This window comes from Artemia franciscana, chromosome 3 (assembly GCF_032884065.1).
Source record: "Artemia franciscana chromosome 3, ASM3288406v1, whole genome shotgun sequence".
Classification (NCBI taxonomy): domain Eukaryota; kingdom Metazoa; phylum Arthropoda; class Branchiopoda; order Anostraca; family Artemiidae; genus Artemia; species Artemia franciscana.
This window is the reverse complement of record NC_088865.1, coordinates 52,025,055-52,047,910: the sequence shown is the minus strand read 5'-3', so window position 1 is coordinate 52,047,910 and position 22,856 is coordinate 52,025,055. Positions and strand designations below refer to the sequence as shown.

The window sequence follows — 22,856 nt, the reverse complement described above, 5'->3', positions numbered from 1 at the left end:
TAATTAAAAAAATGAGATAAATCTTTGTTAACATTGCCATTTAATTTATAACTTTTGTACTTTCCTGTATTTTTTTTTTTTTTTTTTTTTTTTTAGTTCCCCACTATTTTATTTCATTTGGCAATTATATAGAGGAAGATTTTTGTAAACAATGAATTTACCGAAATTAAGTATTAAAAAGTTAATTATTTACTGATTAAGTTTTAAAAAATTGTTCATACAGTTTGTTTTGAGAATGAACAGTTAATTGTTATTCCCCCACTAACAATTCTGACATTATGGAATTTTTTACGGCTTGTTAACTTGTGTTAATTTAGTGAAATGTGTAAAGTATTAAAATGTTAATTATTTACTGATGAAATTTTTAAAAATTGTTCATACAGTTTGTTTTGAGAATGAACAGTTAATTGTTATTCCCCCACTAACAATGCTGACATTATGGAATTTATTGCGGCTTGTTAACTTGTGTTAATTTAGTGAAACTCATTAGTACTGAACATACAGGTGAATGAATGAATCCCGTAATAAAAATGAGTTTTTCCAATTTTGACATCCATGATATAGTAAAAAATGATATGACAAACAAATAGAGATATACTGTGGAAGTACTAGAATTGATTGTTGATTACTGTTACAGACTATTTTATAAAATAGCAGGGAAATGTATTTTGTATGTAATTTATTTTTAAATCGTATTAGATAATCACAAATTAAATCCAATATAAAGTACAAGTTTTGGAAAAATGTGTTCAACAAATCTCAAAATTATATGTTATAAAAATCTTTGGATACGCAAATATGAAGAGCAGGTAAATTACCTAAATACAAAGGTTCCCCCTGGGTCGGTTGGTCTTATTGTGCCAAACATATAATTACTAAGGTTTTATAGTTAATTAATGCTGTTATATATTAGACATATGTCAAGACACTGAGTGTAAATTCAATATTGCTCGTTTAACTAACGAGACTATCTATAAATGTATATTGAGATTTGTATCGACTTTGAGCTAGTGAGACTCAATATATGTTCCTTTTCTAGATGATTAACCTGCTGAAACATCCGGAGCTGCTCCAGCAAAACACCGATGAAAATTTTAAAATAAAGGAGAAATTGTTTCTGTCTGCAAATACATACAATAATCTAGAGAAGACAAAAAGATTTCTGCGAAAACATTTTGATATTATTTTATAAATGAAAAAAAAATTGTATATATATATTATATTTTGATCTGACTTATAGGTAAAAGATTATTACTTAATTTTTGAGCGTTTCATTACGATAGAATATTACTTATTCTTTCTAGGTAGACGTTAAGTATGAATAAATTGGAGATCGTAACAACATAATACATTTGTCCGACAAATTATTACATTTAAAGCCAGACAAACTATTCACGAAGTGTATAAAAGAAGTTGGAACAAGGAACAATTAAATAGTTGTAATATTTAATAACTCGGACACGGTTACCTAAGAGCGCAGAAACTTTCGTGTAGAATTTCCAATAAGAATCGGGTAACAGAAAATAGATGCTAATATTATCAGAAAATAAAAATTGGTAGTGTTCATTTAAAAATAGTTTGTGATATGAGCTTGATATAAATGATAATTAATTGAATAATTAAAACTTAACAATTATTCGAGACATGTATGCATACATATATATATATATATATATATATATATATATATATATATATATATATATATATATATAGATATTAAGGCAACACCACTCGTCCACTCGTGTAAATTTACCTCTGGGAAGTTCTCCTCCCCAAAAAACCCTCTCAATGTGAAATCTCCCTGCATAATACTTAAAGTTTCTATTATGTACATGAGGGTTCCCTCGTAAAAACCTCTGTCTTATTGCTGAAGTTTGTCTTTTCTCCCAACTCTTCAGCAACAACTACAGAAGCATAAAGGTTGTTTAAATGTAATTTAATTTAAAGTACTACTATTGAGTCGAAATTAATAAAAATTTCTATAGTATACAGAAAGCGTTGAAAGTAGTTTCAACTATATTCAGGACGTTTGAAATTAAAAAAAATGAAGTCTAAAACAATAATATGAGCTATTCACAGTAACGCATTGGTTGTTCCATAAGATACATTTCAATGAAATTGTTTTATTTTTTTTAAGCTAAAAAAAACAAAACAGAACAAGCATCATTTATATTCTAAAGTACGCTAAAGAGAATGGCAATAATGCACCATTTAAAAATATGACTTGCAAATTGTGTTTCAGCCCTCTTGGGCCCTGGATATCTCAACATGTGAGCTCAGTTGGCCATTATTAAGTCAATTCCTGTGGTAGCGACTTCTAAGTTGCACCCTGGAAATAGAGGTCTGTTTATAAAAGAACTAGAAATTAGTTTGATTCAGCGAACTGTGCTAGAATGGAGTTAAACACTTTCGGTTATGAATTCGTAGCAGTCCAGAAAAATGTAAAGGAGTAAATATGGTTTAAATCAATATATAATTATATTCAATGCTTTACAATGTCCCCAGGGAAAAAATTATAAATTCCTTTAGAATTATTGACTTAGCCCTTTTATAAAGACATTTGAAAAGACTAAATCACTAGGAACGTGTCAGACAACAAAGTTTCGTTGGTGGGGACGACGGTTCCATATGAGCTTTTTTCAACGTTAAAAAAAAAAAATTTCAACGTTAGTTTTAAAGTCCAATTCGTTGGGAGTAACTACTGAAGCATAAAGTTCCTTTAAAGTTAATTTTATGAAATTAATTAAAAGTACAGGAAAAAGTTTAAAGTACCATTATCAAAGTTAAAATCAAAAGAAACATTCTTATAGTACAGAAAGCGTTGAAAATAGTTTCAACTATATGCACAAAGTTGAAAAGTTAAAAAAATTAGCGTAAAACAATAATATTAACTATTCTACAGTAACGCATTGGTTGTTTCCTTAAATACATTTTCAGCTAAAAAACCAAAAACAAAACAAACAATATGTATAATTAAGCGTGCACAGATGAGAATGGCAATAAGGCTATATTTAAAAATATGATTTCCAAATTATGTTTGAGTAATCTCGGGCCCCGGATATCTCAACAGTTGACCTCAGTTGGCCATTATTAAGTGAATTGCAGTCATCCTGTGTTAGCCAAATCAAAGTTGCACCCTAGAAGTAGAGGTAAGTTTATAAACAACTAAGAAATCAGTTTAATTCAGCGAACTTTGCCAGAATGGAGTTAAACACTTTCGTTGATTAATTCGTAACATCCCCAAATAATATAAAGGAGTAAATGTTGTTTTCACAACATTTTGTTGTGAACATTTTTCACAGCTATTCAATGCTTTACAACTTCTCCATTTAAAAAATCATTATTTTATTTAAAATTATTGGGTTAGGCCTCTAAAAAAAAAAAATTGAAAAGACTAACAAATTAGAAACGTGTTAGAGAACCAAGTTTCGCATGTTGACGCGTCCGTTCACTCTGAATATGAAAATTCTCAATTTCAATGTGAATGTCCATATTTTCTCCATTATGTTCGATATTTGTGTAGCGAATTCAAAATTTATCTATTAATTAAACAAAACTTAATTCCACGTGAAAACACTGGAGAACATGCGCGCACCTGCTTGTGACTATTGGATAATATGTTCAACTCCGTTCTGTTGCCCCTCCCCCGCCAACGAGAAGGCGTCGCTGATGGTGATCCTAATTTCATTACAATTTCCAAATTAAAATTCGAAACGGAATGAATTAAGATGCACCGGGGGGAGAAAAATGTATGGATTTGTTATCCAGGCTAATCCGGGTCAAATCCATAATGTGGTGCCCAAGGCACAGAGCTACCACACCAAGTTTTTCAGGTGTGCTGGCGTGCCTTTGGTTCACCATCAGCTAAGATTTTAGCTTCAAGTGTATGTATCCAGCCAGCAGTCTTATTCGTGGTGCCCAGGTACAAGGCTTCCACGTCAAGTTTTCCTGGTATGCTGGTGTACCTTTGGTTCACTATAAGCTATGATTCCAGCTTCTAGTTTATCTAACCAACCATCATTTTCATTTTAAACCAATGTAAAGTTCATTCATATACAAATGTTACTTCAGTCTTTAGTTTATACTACCACATCGTCTTAAAAATCAATATCAATTCCCGACTGATTTAAAAATAAAAAATTATAATTTTCTATGAAGTATTTAGAGAGAGACTAGAAGCAGGTGAATATTTCTGAGATGTTAGTATTTAGTGCAAAAGCTATCACTCAAGTGTACTTTAATTCCAAACTTGAAAAAAAACAAGTTAAAATTATTTTAAAATTTGATCCCTTATGTTATATCTCATTTATGTATAATTTAGATTAAAACATAGACAAAAAAATATTAGCTACATCTTTGAAGAACAGCAAAAGTTATACCTGAGCAGTCCATTGCTTGCTTTCCCATCAATTTCACATTTGAATCATCGCAGAGACACCATGTGCCTTCCAACGTTCGCCTGTAAACGTAATAGTGACCAGAGTTGAAATTAATACCTGTATGAACAAACAATGGCAATAGCTCTATATCGCTCCAAAGATACGACGATATCATTTTAGCTAACGTCTGATATGACCTCACTCATTGTGCTTTCCAACAAAATGTGATCTTGCTCAAAACCAATTATTCTTCTCGTAATTTTATGTGCCATTGCACTCCTGTCCAAGTTGATCGCAAGAAACTGCGGCATTTCAGTAAAAACTGTGTGTGTTGTTAGTTGATGTTCATTTGGGCAAAATTTTCCAACAGGATATGGACTTAACACTTCACGAAATTGAATGTCCGATGTCTCAACAACCTCTTCATGAGCGGGTGCATCGGGATTCAGAACTCCTGGAACTGGAAAATAGCACACTTTTCCATTTGTCATATTATCATCTATTTGGCTCCAGCTACAGCGGTGACAAGCCAAAAATGTATGATTCTTGAACTGAAATAGTCTACTAAGAGGACTGAGGGCAGTTGTTGTGCTTGTTTCCGAGTTTTCTTCATCCATACTTCTAAACAAAACTTCCCAAAATTCGCAGAGTGACTGCTGTTTGTCCTCAGCAAATCCATACACAGTTGGCAGCAATGATCTTAGCTGGACTGTTGACTCTATCTTGTCAAGGGACGACACTACTAGCCGTAAAATTTCAGTTGCAACGTTGCCTTGTGAATTTTGCAGAATATCAAAAAGTATTCTGTGTAAGCTGAAAACGCACTGAACTGCAGAGTTTGCATAGCATGAAACACCATCTCTGTTTTAGAAACCTTTTCTTCCTGCACCAATACCCCTTTGGTAGGGCTGCTTTCGGCTGGATCGTTTCTTGTTGCCTTCAATACCTAGGATAACGCTATCACCTTTCGTTGGCAATATCATAGCGTTTGATCTTACTTCAGTTGTTATAGACATTGTTTTTCGGCTTTTCGTCTTATTTGAAAACGAATCTTCTATTGCTTGCTTTCTTTTTTCCCCTTTTCCAATGATTGCATGTTCGACATTTTTCTTCCTTTTCGGATAAACATCTCCTAAGCTACGTATTTCCACAACGTCCTCATTCAAATTAGTTGTGGGTGTTTGGATGATTCTCAATAATGGAAGGTCAGGTATATAACTACTCCTAAGACGATTATACTCTGAGATTGCTTCCATGTCAGCAATAATTTTAATTGGATCAAGTTCCACAAGATGCAGCCCTGCGCTAGTGGTAACTCTGGATAATGCAACATAAATCATCCCCGGTCCAAAGCAACGACTTCCTTCATCGACAATAGCACATTCCAAGCTGAGGCCTTGAGACTTGTGAATAGTAATTGCAAATGCTAGTTGCAATGGAAACTGTTTTCTAGTATAATAGACCTCTTTGAGCGCTTCAAATCGAACTGTAGTACGGCCTATGCTTGTCAACTGATCTTGACCATCAAATTGTACCAAAACACTAACTATTTCACCAGATGGTATACTTTTAAACTCTTTGACGTAGCCCATGGATCCGTTTACTAAGCCTTTATCCACTGTAATGTTTCTTTGAAGCATTACTCGTGCACCAATTGATAGTACCAATGTTGTTAATGCACCAGCAGTTCGTTTACAGTCATCTGCAAAGCTTGCAACACTTTTTGCTGCTTCTTCTTCAATTCTTTTATTTCTGACCACCGAAGAAAGACAATCAATGGCAGTCAGTGTAACGTGCTTCGAGCTCGTTTCCTTTAGCAGTGTATTGTTTATTACCCTACAGTCGTCGTTTGTGGGCATCAAAATAACCGGCACTTTCCTTTCCTTACACAAATTACAATATAATTTGGTAATTTCTTCTGAGGTGGCTCGCGACATGCATCCAAATTTCCGTGTAGAAAGACACTGGAGATGCTGTTCTTCACATTTTCCAAGCCTTATGTTAGCAAGTGTATCTGCGTATGGCTTGTCATTTTTTTGCCTCATGTTGATTGTCAGCTCATCATACTCAAATTCATGCCATAGATTAAAGGATCCCATGGATCCAAGTCTATTTCGGATTTCTAGACGAGTAAGAGGAATAAACGGTGGATTTGCCGACACAGGCCTCGATTGAAGAAAATCTTCAAAGAGAACAAAGTTGGCATTTCCCATTGGGAAATTAGTAGATTTAATTTCCGTCAAGCGCAAATGAATATACATCAGCATAAGAGACGAGACCATACTTATTTCATCTAAAATGAAAAGTCGAGTTCGTCCAAGGGTTTTTCTTAATGTCAGCAATTGTTCGGTGGATAAAGATGAATACTTTGCAGTTGTCTGCTGGTCAACTGGCAGGCTTAAGCATCGATGAATGGTAATACCCTTTATACTATGAGCAGCAAGTCCAGTTGGGGCCATAACAACAACTGGACATTCCTCCCTCACGAACTCCTGACAAATGAACCTTCTAAGTACACTAATTACTCGTGACTTCCCAGTTCCCCCAAAGCCAGACACTATCAGTCTGATAGGCTTATCATTGCTGCCATTTTTTAGGTTGCCTATAATTCTGTCTACAATTCTCTTCTGATCTAAATTAAGGGAATTGAAGTCATTTGACAACTCTTCACTTGTGATAGACTCTAGTAGCTGTCTATTCGCATTGACTAAATCTTCCATAGCATCAGCTGCTCTATCAATAATCTCTCCTTGTATAGCGTTATTTGGATCATCAATCTCATGTTGCCCATCAGTTAAGTCATTCATTTCAGTAACCTGAATTTCCGTGGCTCGCTGGCGTACTCTTGTCTCAAATTCGGCATCGCATGTGGTTTTATTTACCAGTTTCTCATGATAGGCTACCATGGCTGGATATTTTTCACTTTCAATTCAATATGTTTCAACGTTGTTGAAGTCATTAACCAGAATATTGCGTTCATTTCTCCATGGCTTGAACAATTTCAACAGCATACCGTAGTACTGTTCTTTCTTCTCGTCGGATTCCAAAGGATTGGCCTTTTTGTGCTGTATGATATATGGTTTTTGAGTGTGTCGTCTTAAAAAAATGAACCTGTTTTCAGTAACATTTTTTCATCATTGCCCCGTCGTTCACGTTCATGCCAAGACAGCAGCTCATATAGACTCATGTGTTCCATATGCTCTGGCCTATTTGGATAAACATCAGCTACCCAGTGGGCAACATACAGATCCGAACTTAGGGGATCCTTACTTGCAATTACTTCCAATTCCTTGAATGGTTTAAGGGGGTGATTAAGTGAACTGATGGAACTCGAAAATCCCATGTTAAATTGAAAATTTATATTTAAAAAGTACTCAAGTATTCATTGGCGGAAGATGCCGCTTTTAATATCAGGCCATAGCTTCTTGAAGATGCTACAAAATGTTTGAAAGGATTTTGTTCTATTTCCTATAATTGCTTAGAAATCTTAGAAAATGTCTAGGTATTTTTCACAAGTGTACTCTATGAAGGATATTGCTTTTGGAACAAAATTGGTACTATCATGTGCAGAAGACAATAACCTATAAGATGATTGGAACCATTTTTTGATGTATTTTCCTGTTTTCTAACAGTCCCCTAGAATATTTTCAGCTACCTGAAATTTTTACACGTCGGTTGCCATAAAGAATCGTTTCAGATCGCCGATAATAACCCCTAGAGACGAGAATGACAAGCTGGAATAATCAGCTGCTTGTTAATAGTGTGAAATTTTCATAGATTATTTCAATGCAATGAAGAAACATAGAAATGAGAAATAGTCAGGAGCCTTCAGGAAAGTTATGCACACAAAGCCGAAATCATGGGGAAAATTAAATCAAAGCGAGGTATGGAACTGCGAAACTGCGAGAAATTTAGGGATAGGCTAGTGGATAAAGAACCGAAAAGAGTCTAAGGCGGATTATTGCATGGAAGTTGGAAAGAATGGACTGGTCAACCCCAAACGAGGCCACGACTACTTTTACCAAGTACAATCAGTCAGCTTGAATGTGCTCATCTATATACTTGCTTTTTCATGATTTTTACCCAGAAAGACTTCTACATTGAAAGATAGACCGCAATCCAGGCTTTTGGACCGAAAAGATTTTTCCCAAGCTGAAAGGATTCTTCATTGATGCTTTGATCCCAAAGTTCCACAGGGGGTTCCAATACAAGAGCCGTACTTATAAGATTAATCGTCTAATACCGGTAACAGGAAAATTCATTTTCCTTACATTCTATCCTTCTTTGTAGTTACATACTTAATTGTATTGTCATTTGAAATAAAATACCTTTGTTTATATTGCTTGTCCTCCAACTTTATCAAACAGTTCGTAGTAACGAACTGTAGTAAAGAGCGACCCGGCTCAATAGTAACCGAAACTCTAAAAAATGGAATTTTGGTACCAATAGCTACATCAAAAGAATCGCATTTTAATGCTGATTTTAAATATATTAAATAAAAAAACAAGTTTTTTCAACTGAAAGTAAGGAGCGACATTCAAACTTAAAGCGAACAGAAATTACTTCGTATATAAAAGGGGCTGCTTCTTCATCAACGCCCCGCTCTTTACGCTAAAGTTTGACTCTTTCTCCCAACTCTTCTTTTTAAAACAGTAAAAAACTTTAGCGTAAAGAGCGGGGCGTTGATGAGGAAGCAGCCCCTTTTATATACGAAGTAATTTGTGTCCGTTTTAAGTTTTAATGTCGCTCCTTACTTTCAGTTGAAAAAACTTGTTTTTTTATTTAATTTCTGAATGTTTTTCAATAAATGCATGTTTTGATTTTGGCTCTCCGCAGAGTAATAATTGAAACAAAATTTGATTTTTTTTTTTTTTGCTGAATGGCTTACTCGTAATTTTGATCGAATGATTTTGGGAAAAAAGAGCGGGGGAGTAAGCCTAGTTGCCCTCCAATTTTTTGGTTAATAAAAAAAGGCAACTAGAAATTTAATTTATTACGAATGGTTTTATAAGTAAAAGATATCCGTAACTTATAAACTAGCTTACGTGAAGAATTTTTTATTCTCATATTTTTATTACACATATGAGAGGGTTCACCCCGTCGTCAGCACCTCTCTCTTTACACTAAATCTTAAATTTTGGCCCAATTAATTAAGAATGACCCCTGAATCACAAAAGCCGTAGAATAAATAGTTGACATTACTAAAAATACTTTAGCGTAAAGAGCGAGGTATTAGGAGGAGGTGAGCCCCTCATATGGGTAATAATTTCTGTTCGTTTTAAGTTTTGATGCTGCTCTTTACTTCCAGCTGAAAAAAAACTTTTTCATATATATTTTTTCAATGTTTTTTTTAATAATGTTAGTAAATCCTGCGCTCCCTTCATGGAAATTTTCTTCCCCCATGACCAAGTCCTCGATGGAAAGTTCCCCCAGTAAATCCCCCTCTTTTCGACCCCTCTCCCCGACCAAGAAATTCTCCTGAAAACACCTGTACACTTCCCAATAACCATTACTATATGTAAAAAAATCCCCCAAACCAAAAAAATCCCCCTGAAAACGTCTGTACACTTCTTAGTAACCATTACTATATGTACACACAGGTCAAAGATTGTAACTTGCAGCCCCTCCAACGGGGACTGCGGGGGAGTAGGTCGTCCCCAAATACATAGTTATTGGGTTTTTCGACTATGGTGAATAAAATGGCTATCTCAGAATTTTGATCCGGTAACTTTGGGTAAGAATGACCGTGGGAGGGGGCCTAGGTGCCCTCTAATTTCCCATCACCCCTGGAAAAAAAAACAAATAAACACGCATCTGTGATTTGTCTTCTGGCACAAAATGCGAAATTCCACATTTTTATAGATTGGGGCTTGAAACTTCTACGACAAGGTTCTCTGATACGCTGAATCTGATGGTGTGATTTTCGTTTAGATCGTATGACTTTTAAGGGGTGTTTTCCCCTATTTTCTAAAATGAGGCAAATATTTTCAGGCTCGTAATTTTTGATGGGTAAGACTATTCTTGATGAAACTTATATATTTAAATCAGCATTAAAATGCCATTCTTTTGATATAACTATCGGTATGAAAATTCCATTTTTTTAGAGTTTTGGTTACTATTGAGCCTAGTCGCTCCTTACTACAGTTCGTTACTACGAACTGTTTAAAAATGTGGAATTTTTTATTTTTTGTCAGAAGGCAGATCACGGATGCGTGTTTATTTGTTTTTTTTTCAGGGGTGATCGTATCGACCCAGTGGTCCTAGAATGTTGCGATAGGGTTCATTCTAACGGAAATGAAAAGTTCTAGTGCCCTTTTCAAGTGACCAAGAAAATCGGAGGGTGCCTAGGCCCCCGTCGCACGCTAATTATTTTCCAAAAGTCACCGGATTTAAATTCTGAGATGACCTACTCCCCCACAGTCCCCATGGGAGGGGCTACAAGTTACTAACACTGACCAGTGCTTACATATAGTAATGGTTATTGGGAAGTGTACAGACGTTTTCTGGGGCGTTTTCATTTGGTTTGGGGCAGGGGTTGAGAAGAGTGGGATATGTTGGGGGAATTTTTCACGGAGGAATTTGTCATGGGGGAAGAAAATTTCCATGAAGGGAGCGCAGGATTTTCTAGCATTATTAAAAAAAAAAACAATGAAAAAATAAATATGGCAAAGTTTTTCAACTGAAAGGAACAGAATATTCCTGTTATTATTTTCTTGTAAATATTAATTCCTGTAAATATTCCATAATAATTTCTGTTAAAAGGAACAGAAATTATTACGCATATGAGGGGCTCACCTCCTAATACCTCGCTCTTTACGTTAAAGTATTTTTAGAAATTCCAACTATTTATTCTACGGCTTTTGTTATTCAGGGGTCATTCTTAAGAAATTTTGACAAATTTTAAGCTTTAGCGTGAAGAGTGAGGTACTGACGAGGGGGTGAAACCCCTCGTATATACAATAAAAATATGAGAATACAGAAGTTTCTTTACGCAAGCTAATTTGTAAGTTGCGTATATCTTTAACTAATAAAATTTATTTTTACTTAGATTTTAAGCAAAAAATTAAAAAAAATTTTAAATTAAAAAAAAATTTAAATCTTAAAATTTTTATTTTACTTTAAATAATAAAATCTTACTTTTACCCAGCCAAATATACTACTATTTCTCGGCTGAAACATCTCACCAAAGGAAGCTGTCAATCAAAACCTTTGACAAGACTTGATAATTGGTACTACTTGAAGTTTTGACAACCAACGGTCTCTAGAGAATTAAAAGACAGAAGGCTAACCTTACTTCAATTCTGAAGCTCGATGTTTTCAAGTTCACTTAATCACAGCCTTAAGTGTCCTTTTTAGTTCTGTCACCTTGGATAAATCCACAAATCTGAATTTTCTTGAGAAACTGTGCAATTTTGTGCCAAGAAGCCTATCTGCCGCCTCTACTGCTCCAACTTGACGCGTTTTAACTGAGTTTAATAGAAAAGACATTGCTCGTGGGCCCAGACCTTTGTACGCATTATTCACTTCTTCCCACATCTCATCAATTTCTGACTTCTCACCTTTCATCATGTAGTCTGTTATATAGTATGGCAACTTGCAGCCGATATGGCCAATATATTGAACATCTACATTTGACAAATTGGCCAATAACAATGAGGGATTGTAATCATTGATGTACCTCTCCTTATCTGTACGAGCAATGTCATAGATCCTCTTTCTTGGTTTTTGGCGGTTTGTCCCATGAGCCAAACAATCAATCACACCATGGACTTCAGTTTGTGTTTTAGAAGGGCGAGGAAAGCCAAATCTGCTATAACTAATCCATTTGCCTGAATTTCTTTTGAATTTCCGTTGGCAGTATTTGTTGCAGCGGTGCATCTGGTGATCGACAACGAGTTTGTGCAGGGTTGGACTCAATAGTTTACCAGGAAATTGACATGTGATAATGCTATCAATGTACCTTGTAACTTCATCAAGTGATGATTTTCCAATGACTGGTGCATCTTCTACCCAGAGAATGCAATGCACATGTGGAGCACCTCTCGTATGGTATTCAATTCGCCAAAAGTAATCCTTGATTTTACCAAAGACAGGATTCAACTTTGCACAGATAAGGTTGTTGAATATGGCCCTCCATTTTTTGTGGAAATGTATAGCCACAGACACAGGGTCCATTGCTGTTAATTCAGCTGGTGTCATTTTATCGACACCAACCACATGACTGATGATGTCACATAAATGTTTTATGAATTCTGGAGAATACTATTCTGCACAAGAGGCTGTAATAAATAACGTTGGTGGCCCTTGACGTTTTCCCGCCAAGCATGAAAATATTGTCGAGATCCTCTCACTTTTGACTGGACTGAAAAAATTGACGTTTCCATTTCACCGTCTCTGTGTCGAACTTGATCCAGAAAATCTTTTGTACTTTGATTAGGCCTGACAGTCCTAATCATATGTGCAACACTGTTACAAAAGTAAGACAACTCTTGATGTTGAAAGATGTGAAATAGATAGTTTTTATCTAAACAGAACTGTGGGTGTCTACTAAGAAGACGCCCTTTGATGTAGTCTGCATTTCGCATCGAAAACTGACGGGCCATGTCCCGCATATGGTTTTTGCCATCAGGGAAGAGATTTGGAAATGCTTTGATGTCCAATTCCTCTTGAAAGAGATCCTCCCCTAAACCATGTAATCTTTTCAATTGAAATTGGTCATTTTCAATGTTTTTATTGTTCTTGAAGTCATCTATAAAGTCTTTCGGTACTGACGAGTCTAGTGGTTGTATAGAGAAATGCTCTACTAAGTGTGATTTGGCATCATTTGTAAGTTTTTCTAATATTGCTCCCTCTGGTATTTCATAAGTTTGCTCTTGTCCCTTTTCTTTTTCTAATAAACGACTCTCAAGAATCTCTTGCAACTCCTCTAGTGTGTACGCTTTGATGTTCCTGTACACCATATTGTTTTCTTTCAACCAAATTAGTGCTTTGTGTATTTTCCTTAAATCAATAAGTGCTGTCCAAACATTTTTATTATAGGTTGGTTGACCGTTGACAAGTATCACAAAGCTGTCAATGTTGAGCAACTTCTCTGGTTGTACATCCGCATTTGCTTGAACATCTACAGGTAGATATAAAATTCTTCCTTTAAGAGCCTCTGTCAATTCGTTTGCAGGTCTCTTTGATCCCATGACTCGTCCAAGTATAACAACAGTTAGACATGGCATGACAAATCTTATCATTGCCAGTTCAAATTTATTCAAATTCTTGATACAATCTGGAGTTGCTTGGACGTTAAGGTACATAACGTACATTTTCTTTATTTGAAAGCATTTTTCCTGCACAATACTCACAGAGTTTGAATGTTTCCAATAAGTAGTCCATCAAGTCAATTGACATTTGGAGATCATCTCTCTCTTCTCTAGGTACATACTTATCAGTCTCTTCTTGAAGAATTTGGGTCATATAATCAAAGCCCTTTCGCTTCGAAAAAGAGCCAAGAACTTTTACCTCATTTGGCAGTTTTAACTGTTCGCAACAATCACAAGGAACTGATGGGTATTCGTCTCTTATTTCAGCTACTTTCATAGTATTTTTCCCAAAGATATTCATAATTTCCGATTCTTCTGTAGATACCCGAGGACGCATAGGCTCCAGAAACATTGTAAAGTTTTTCATCCTCAGTTTTGAAATTGCAGCTTCTACTATGGATCTTAATTGTGCAATACTACCTTTGTACCTAATTGTTTTCACATCTCTAATGAGTCTGCATCTTTCTATTGCCTTGTACAAGATTCTAACAAAGTTTGCTAGAACAGGAATATGTGGCGCCAATGCTCGTAGAGCACGAAGAAAGCTTTAACATCCATTGCGTGGGTGACAATAAATTGAATGTCCTATTTTGTCAGGGTGAATTGACTGGTTTGTACAATAATTGAATTTATCCAAATACAATTTAACAAGGGAATCCGTTAACGAATCTTCTTTGTTCATTTCGGAAATTGTGCAAAAGAGGATATGACACATTTGAATGTCAATCGGCTCAAATTTGCAGAGATCTTGGTGACATTTCCATTTAAATGGGTGATTTTTGTCTGCCAAACGACTTTTGACAGCAGAATTTTTTTCGGTGGTCCTACTCTCATCAGTATTTTTATTCAAATCCTTTGCAATATATCTTTGGCAGATATCAATTAGAATTTTACTTTGTATGTTAGTATCCCATTCTTCATCATCAAACTTGGTAGAAGACTGTGATTCTGATCCTTCAACTAACCCTTTGAGACAAGGAGACACAAAATTAGGAAAGCTTTGCCCAGTTTCATTATCTTGCTCGTTTTGTGTTGTCGTTACACACAAGCATCTATTACCAACTTCTACAGCATGATTATTACCATAATCAAAAAATACTGCTCTTCCTTCCTCGTCAATTGGAATTGCAGTGTAAAGGTCACCAGTGTGACCACATCTCAAACAATGGTTGACATCAAAGATTTTATACACTGATTCGAGGTGATAAGCTTCATTATACACAAAATGTTCCCTGACATTTCCCATTGCAAGGGTGAATTCTGCAACATCAGGGACATAATCTGATTTTGGTAGATGCTCCAAAAATTTTGAGCACTGCTTGTGAATGCTTGCATGTAGCTTTGCTAGTGAATTTGATGATATGTTAATGACTGCGTTAGCTTTTTCTAGCAGTAGCTTAAGTTCAATGATTGAAAACTTTCTCTTATTTTTTCTGTACATATCAAAGATGGTATTCAAATTTTCTAAATCCGAGTTCATTTTTGCAAACTTTGTAATGTTTTAACTAAGCGACCCTTGTGTTTTGGGAGTCGTTATCAATGAAACGGGATAAAATTGAAACATTAGTGAAAAGATTGCGATGTTGATGAAGGTATAATTTTCTGCTTTTATTATATGAATTATGTGTCTTTTAAATTTATTACCCTTTTTGCTTTCTGCTTTACAAATTGAAAAAGAATCATGTAATTTCTGATGTATGTTTTAATTCTGTAAAATCCGGCTCGCAGCTCAACGGAAAAATACTCCCTCCCACTGACCATTCTTTTCCTCCTGGACCCAGTATAGGTTTTTTATAACCGAAACGGAAATTTCTCTCGGAATTTGCTTTTGGCTGTTATTACGTATATGAGTGGGTTGACCCCACCTTGGTACCTCGCAATTTATGCTAAAGTGTTGTAAATTTTTAAAAAGCTTCTTATCCTAATTAAAAGGTCCTTGCGTGCCAAAATTCATTCTTAAATAATTGGAACAAAAAGTCAAACATTAGCTTAAATAATGATATACTGAGAAGGGGGCAACTCCTCTTGTTAATTATTTCAAATTCATTATTTCTGATCAATATTCCGTATATGAAAGTGGCTGTCCCCCTTCAAAGTCCCGCTCTTTAAGCTAAGGTTTGACTCTTTGTCAAAAGCCTACTGCTTAAAACAATAGAAACTTTAGCGTAAAGAGCAATATATTTACGGGTGGGCGACCCCTTCCATATATGGAATAATTTATGTTCGTTTCAAGTTTTAACGTCGCTCATTACTTGTAGTTAAAGAAAAATGTATTTAGTTTCTGAACATTTTTGAAATAATGCATGTTTTGATTTTGGTAGATGCTCCAAAAATTTTGAGCACTGCTTGTGAATGCTTGCATGTAGCTTTGCTTGTGAATTTGATGATATGTTAATGACTGCGTTAGCTTTTTCTAGCAGTAGCTTAAGTTCAATGATTGAATACTTTCTCTTATTTTTTCTGTACATATCAAAGATGGTATTCAAATTTTCTAAATCCGAGTTCATTTTTGCTACAGTACTGGACTTGTATGCCCACCTTTGTCTATAATTTCTCACATAGAATCTGGATTGCCTGTTATTAGCCACAACCGAATTGTGGTTTGACTGGCTTATGAAGCAGGACATATTCAAAGACTTGGCACTGGTTTGTGCTTGGCCCTGACTTTTCTTTACCTTTTTTGAAGGATAAATTTTCCTTTTTTTTTTTTGTGTACATCTCATTGCGAGTTCATGCAGAGTTGAGGGATATGAGGATGTTTCCTCGTGTTTTTTCGTCAGCCTCCGGCTTCTGTAAAAATTCTTATAGAATTTGATGACTTTGTTTGATCTTTTTCTCCTCTGTTCCTTGAGTGAAAAATCAATTCCTCAGTATCTTTTCAACATATTGTAAGCTGTAACCTTATCAATGTGATTTCTTTGATACATTTGATCATTCCTGTATTTGGTTCTTTGTTTCCAAAGAGACTGAATTGATGTAATTTCGACGAAACTCTTCATTTTCTCTATATTTGATGTTTCTCCTGATGGATGCAGACTTGATAGCCCTCAGGCAATAAGTCTCATCATTTTTGTATCTATCCTTTACACGTTCTGATGTTGACTTGACATAATTCTGACGATACTCTTCATTATCTCTGTATTTGATGTTTCTCTTCATTGATGCAGACTTGATAGACCTCAAGCGATAGGTCTCATCATTTTTGTATCTATCCTTTACACGTTCTAATGCTGACTTGACATAATTCTGACGATACTCTTCATTATCTCTGTATTTGATGTTTCTCTTCATTGATGCAGACTTGATAGACCTCAAGGATAGGTCTCATCATTTTTGTATCTATCCTTTACACGTTCTGATGCTGACTTGACACAATTCTGACGATACTCTTCATTATCTCTGTATTTGATGTTTCTCTTCATTGATGCAGACTTGATAGACCTCAAGCGATAGGTCTCATCATTTTTGTATCTATCCTTTACACGTTCTGATGATGAATTGATGCAATTTCGACGATACTCCTCATCAGTATTATATCGTTTTAAAATTCAACATTTATTCAGAGCTGTTGCTTTCTCATCCTGCTTAAATCTGATTTTGGAACTCAATTTGAGAACGTCCTTGTTTTTCTCATAGTACTCCTTCTTTTTGCCAGAAACCTGTTTAGCTCGACTGTCATACCTTTCCTTCTCCCTAAGTTTCTTCTTTCGTTCTTGTGATACCATTGAATTGCTGTCTAATTCCCTGATGACTAAAATAAAGTGTCTTCTTTCTCACAATATTGTAACCTAAAAAGCCTTAAAAACTCCCTAAAAAGCTGCAAATGTGAAAAATGATTAGTAAGATTATCCAAACCTAGGATTAAAAACTGTCAATAACACTTTAGATGAAGCACCTGAAAAAAAGAAATGAAACAGAATTAGCATTATTAGAATAAGATAAAACAAAGAGAAAGGTTCGTACATAAATTAGAAAAGAGAATTCCCCCAAGAAAGGTAACATAAGGAGACCTAAGAAAATAATAAGAACAGAAGAGAAACTAAAACTATCTTACAACAGTTTTTTCTGAACACAACACTTTGTAGTGTTAAAAATAATTGAGCTGTCAGTGTACCCAAAGGTGTGCTGACAATTCATATATGATGCTACTCAAATGTGATGTACATTAAATTTTTAGTCTTATAAGAATTAAAACATATGAATGTTTTGGTTTATAATATCCCATTGTACTAACAAAGCCCTATTTTCTTTTACAGTTTTATCGAATACTATGTAATAATAACCAATAGCTTTGCTACAGGCTGACAGTGATTCACCTTCTACAGCAGAAAGGGCCAAAAAATATACTTTGTAAAAAAAAATGTAAACTCCTTAAATACCAGGTAAACGTCTGAATATAAGCATCTCTAGACTATAATCCAAAGAAAAACTAGCAATAAAAGAAGTTTTACTGGTATATAAAGCTTTGAGTGGTTCCTAAACACCATGTCTAATCTTTTGCAACCCCAAAAATCTTCAGGGGGAAAGGTATAGGTTTAGTGTTTTAGGAATGCTGGTACAAATTATAAAACAGAATGATTTCAATTCCCTTTTTGAAGAAAATACTTCCTACATTTGAAAAAGAAATAGAACAATCTTTAATGAAAATTTTAGGTAGTCTTTTGCTCAAATTAAAATTACAAAGTAGACATTTATTCCTTAAACAAAAAAAGGATGTATAAGGCAAAAATATTTTATCAAGAATTAGGCTAATAAAAAAATTTCATTATGTTGACAATGCAAATCTACTTTCATTGGTCTAACTTTCTATGTGCCTATGGTTGTTTTTCTTTATGTTGTTTTTACAGTGTTGGTGATATATTATTTCAATATATGTGGATTGTTTGATTACAATAACTGGTTTCAAAATATTCAACCCTGACTTGGTAGATGCTCTGAAGATTACATTATAACATAGTAAAAGATTGTTCAAGAATAGCACAACTCAATAAATAGTAGGACTAAAGGTATTTAACATATGTTTTGAAGAAGCATAAAAATGTATGGAAGATATATATTTTGAGAAATAGAATTTTGGAAATCATTCAAATTGTAAGATCATTCAAAGGAACTTTAGAACAGAATGGATAGTTGTGGTGTAAATAATCTTTTGTTATAGTATGAAATTATTTGATAGTCATTTACCATACCAATAGTTATATCAAGAAATTAGTATTAATGAAATAATTAATTTGTAACTACTTAACTGGATGACATGAGTTTATGCTAAGAACCAATACACAAAAGTACAAGTTAGAAAAGATCGTAAGCATATTGGCACCTTTCAAAAATTATCCTGGTTCCAAAAAAGCTCTGCCGACTTCAAAATTGTGGTAAGCTTCAACAAGAAGAGCAACCTAGAAAAGTTTAAACTATTTTCAATATATATCCCCACACATTAAACACCAAGCAACTTTAAGCAATGAAGTTACAAACTACAAAAAGCTTGAATATAAGCTGACAATTCAAAAACTATAACTATAAAATTGGCACTAAAATAAGTGTGAGTACACTCTCCCTTAAAGAAAATGAAGAATTAAATCTTCTTAATATGTTATTGATGCACAGTGGAAGCACCTTAAAAAAAATGTTCTTCATACTATGAAGTAAAAACTGGCGTCTCAACAGTCAATAGGATTATACAGTTAAATAGTCAATAGCACTAATTGTAAGCTTATCATTTCCAAACATAGGTGCATAAAGCAAGTCAAGACAGTCAAATCATATTTTGAGAAGCTTGTTCATATCCCTGGTTAACAGCCCATCATTTATCCTACCACCCTCCACCCCTACAAAAAATCTGAACATTCAAGGCTATATAAAACAAAAATGTCCCAGGTAAGCTGTACCAAAACAGCATTATAATTTTAAAGTAAAAAAGTTTATCAAAAGCAAGAAATTTAGCTTGTAATATATACCAAATCAAATAAAATATTTCAACTTTTATATAGCCCAAAATCCCATGTAGGCTATTGTTGCCCTACAGCAGATATCATCTGTTGTAGATATACAGCAGATATCCCAAAAAATGAAAGAAATATTTTTTTGATTAAATAAGACTTACCAAAACCGTCTTATGTTATGGTAATAGAATGCTAGAGCAGTTGTAATAGGCTTGTGGTGATAAAATTATAATAGTAATATTGCAGCATTATTCTCATTTTGGACCAAATGAGACAATAATCAAAGATTAATATCCATAATTGAACATCCAAGTGTTTTCAAGAAAATGCTTCACATCTCTAATTTTTCTTATTTCCCTCCCTAATGGATGGATAGGAACCTTTGGTTAAAAAAATTGATGTTGGTCTACATTTATTTATGCCCCTAGCCTATCTAGAAAAATTGAAATTAACACATTTTGAAGGAACTTCTACTATGCACAACCCCCTCCCCTTTATTAAAAATATACATAGGCTAGCCAATTTTATTTATGTTTTTGTTTCTGTACTCATTCCATTTATGAGTGCACACTTAAAACAAGAGTGACACATGGAATATAGTTTGGGATAAATATCTGCACATTAGTGGTTTTGGGGTAAATGTTTTGTGTATATTATGAAATAAGAATTGCCTTTTTTCCTACATGTCTCCTTTTCTATATTCCCAAGTCTTGCCTAATACAAAAGTAAATTATAATGAGAACTAGCCTAAACAAATCTCCCATTGCTTTTTTTTCTCTTCTGGTACAAAAGAATAAATTTACTTGGGGATTCAATTTTAAGCCTTTTCTAGGCCTCCCTTTAAAAATGCTACAATTTTCCCATTTCTTAGGTAGGCTAGGCTATAGGAAACAGTTAAAACATTAGTTTAAAACTTAGGCTATTATTTCTTTGTAGATGTGCTGTGTAAAAGTTGTATAATCCATTTCCATCACTTGATTCATTCAACAATTTATAGCCTAAATCTTTGAAAAATTGTTGTGTGTAATTTAGAATACAAATATATTCTTGTGAAGGTTCCATAAATGTATTAAAATAGAATTTCCAAGTACAATGATTAATATATTTGGACCCCAAAATAAACATGGAGTGAATTGATATGTTTGGCTAAGTTTGTCAAAGAGTATTAAAAAGATATATACAGTTAGCTACACTTGATATCTACATGTTAGAAAAAAACTAAATAAGAAATGAAGTGATATGTTCAGCTAATTTGTTGAACAGTATTAAAAAGAAGTCTACACTTAGCCTACCAAGATTTGTTTCATTTGATTAGGTAATTCAGCAATCTTTAAACATTATTGTTATCTCACCAATTGCATCAAGCTAGTTGAATAAACCAGGTTAAGCTTAAGGCTATAAATTTGTATCTAAATTTCTTGTTACCTGGCCTTAAGTTGTTGTAAGAACAGACAGCATTAGCCTAGAACTTGGGCATATGATAAGGACACAATTTAAGAAAACAATTTTTACCTTATTTACCTCTTTAAACAATAGCCTAGTCTACACCTTGTTACTTAGGCTACAATACTCAAATTAGATTTGAATCAAAGAAATTTAGCCTACCATTTGATTCCAGGCTATTTTTTTTCAAATTTAAAATCCTTGGCTAAGTGGTAAATGTCAAGCCTTTTTATTGGGGGGGGGGGCAAAAGGGCCCAGATTCAAGATGCATGGGATATTTAATAAATTTTATTCCACATTATTTTGGGAAAACTTCCCCTTCCAAAGCCCTTGCCTAGGCCTAATCACACCTGTTGATAGACTGACCTAGAGAAATCCTAATCAGGAAATCTTAAACTAAGCCCAAAGATTAAAATATAAAAAAATATTGCTTACTAGTCAAAGATTTGTCTGCGTCGTTCAGGATTGGGTCAGCAAAATGTCACTAAACACAGATATTCACAAAATGTAACAAAACACCGATGTTTTGCGGGGTAGGCTACACTGATGTTATGTAAACACTGAGTTTTAAACAAAGTAAAATAAGTTAAGAACAAAGACAAGTCTCATAAAGTACCAGTTCACAAATGTTAATCAACAGGAAAAGCTTCTTAAAGCCTGGAAACCAATTGAAAGGAAAATAATATAGGCGCATAATAAGTTATCAATTTTTTTGTAAGTAATGTTACTGCTGCTCCGGTAGGAAAATTAAATATTCCCCCTCGCCATCTACAATAGGAATAAAATATAACTGTTATTTATTTATTTGTTTTGTATTATTTTATGTAAAACTTCCAATATCATAACTGTTTCTTTTTTTATTTCTACTAAAATCAAAGAATGTGTTGGAACCGACAATCTTTCAATCCGATGTTGAGTGGTCTACCTTTAGCTATAAATTTTGTCACCATTTCAAAAACGAATAGTACGTTTAAACAATAGGGGCAAGTTGCACAGTTTTAGCCTTTTCTGATATATGAAGGGTGTTTCCCACTCTCCTAAACACTTCACTCTTCTATAGCTTGTTAGACACCAGCAAACACTTCTAAACACCTCTCTCTTCACGATGAATTGCTATTTAGTAGTTTAAAAAACTTTGTAATGTTTTAACTAAGTGACCCTTGTGTTTTGGGAGTCGTTATAAATGAAACGGGATAAAATTGAAACATTAGTGAAAAGATTGCGATGTTGATGAAGGTATAATTTTCTGCTTTTACGATATGAATTATGTGTCTTTTAAATTTATATGACCCTTTTTGCTTTCTGCTTTACAAACTGGAAAAAAATCATGTAATTTCTGATGTATGTTTTAATTCTGTAAAATCCGACTCGCAGCTCAACGGAAAAATACTCCCTCCCACTGACCATTCTTTTCCTCCTGGACCCAGTATAGGTTTTTTATAACCGAAACGGAAATTTCTCTCGGAATTTGCTTTTGGCTGTTATTATGTATATGAGTGGGTTGACCCCACCTTGGTACCTCGCAATTTATGCTGAAGTATTGTAAATTTTTAAAAACTTCTAAAAATTTTTTTAAAATTTCTAAAAAGAAATTCATTCTTAAATAATTGGAACAAAAAGTCAAACATTAGCTTAAATAATGATATACTGAGAAGGGGGCAGCCCCTCTTGTTAATTATTTCAAATGCATTATTTCTGATCAATATTCCGTATATGAAAGTAGCTGTCCCCCTTCAAAGTCCTGCTCTTTAAACTAAGGTTTGGATCTTTGTCAAAAG

The 22,856-nt window shown here is 34.2% G+C and overlaps 1 protein-coding gene and 1 long non-coding RNA gene across 2 annotated transcripts in view; both read right to left on the bottom strand.

Moving 5' to 3' along the window:
• The window catches only part of LOC136025398 (uncharacterized), a 300,981-nt gene that overhangs the window by 258,875 nt on the left and 19,250 nt on the right, over window positions 1-22,856 (bottom strand). The window lies entirely within an intron of this gene.
• Window positions 2,111-21,803, bottom strand: LOC136025394 (uncharacterized). Its single transcript, XR_010617083.1, has 3 exons — window positions 21,514-21,803; window positions 19,014-19,089; window positions 2,111-2,332 (listed from the first exon to the last, which is right to left on the bottom strand). It is a non-coding gene; the product is annotated as an uncharacterized LOC136025394 (long non-coding RNA).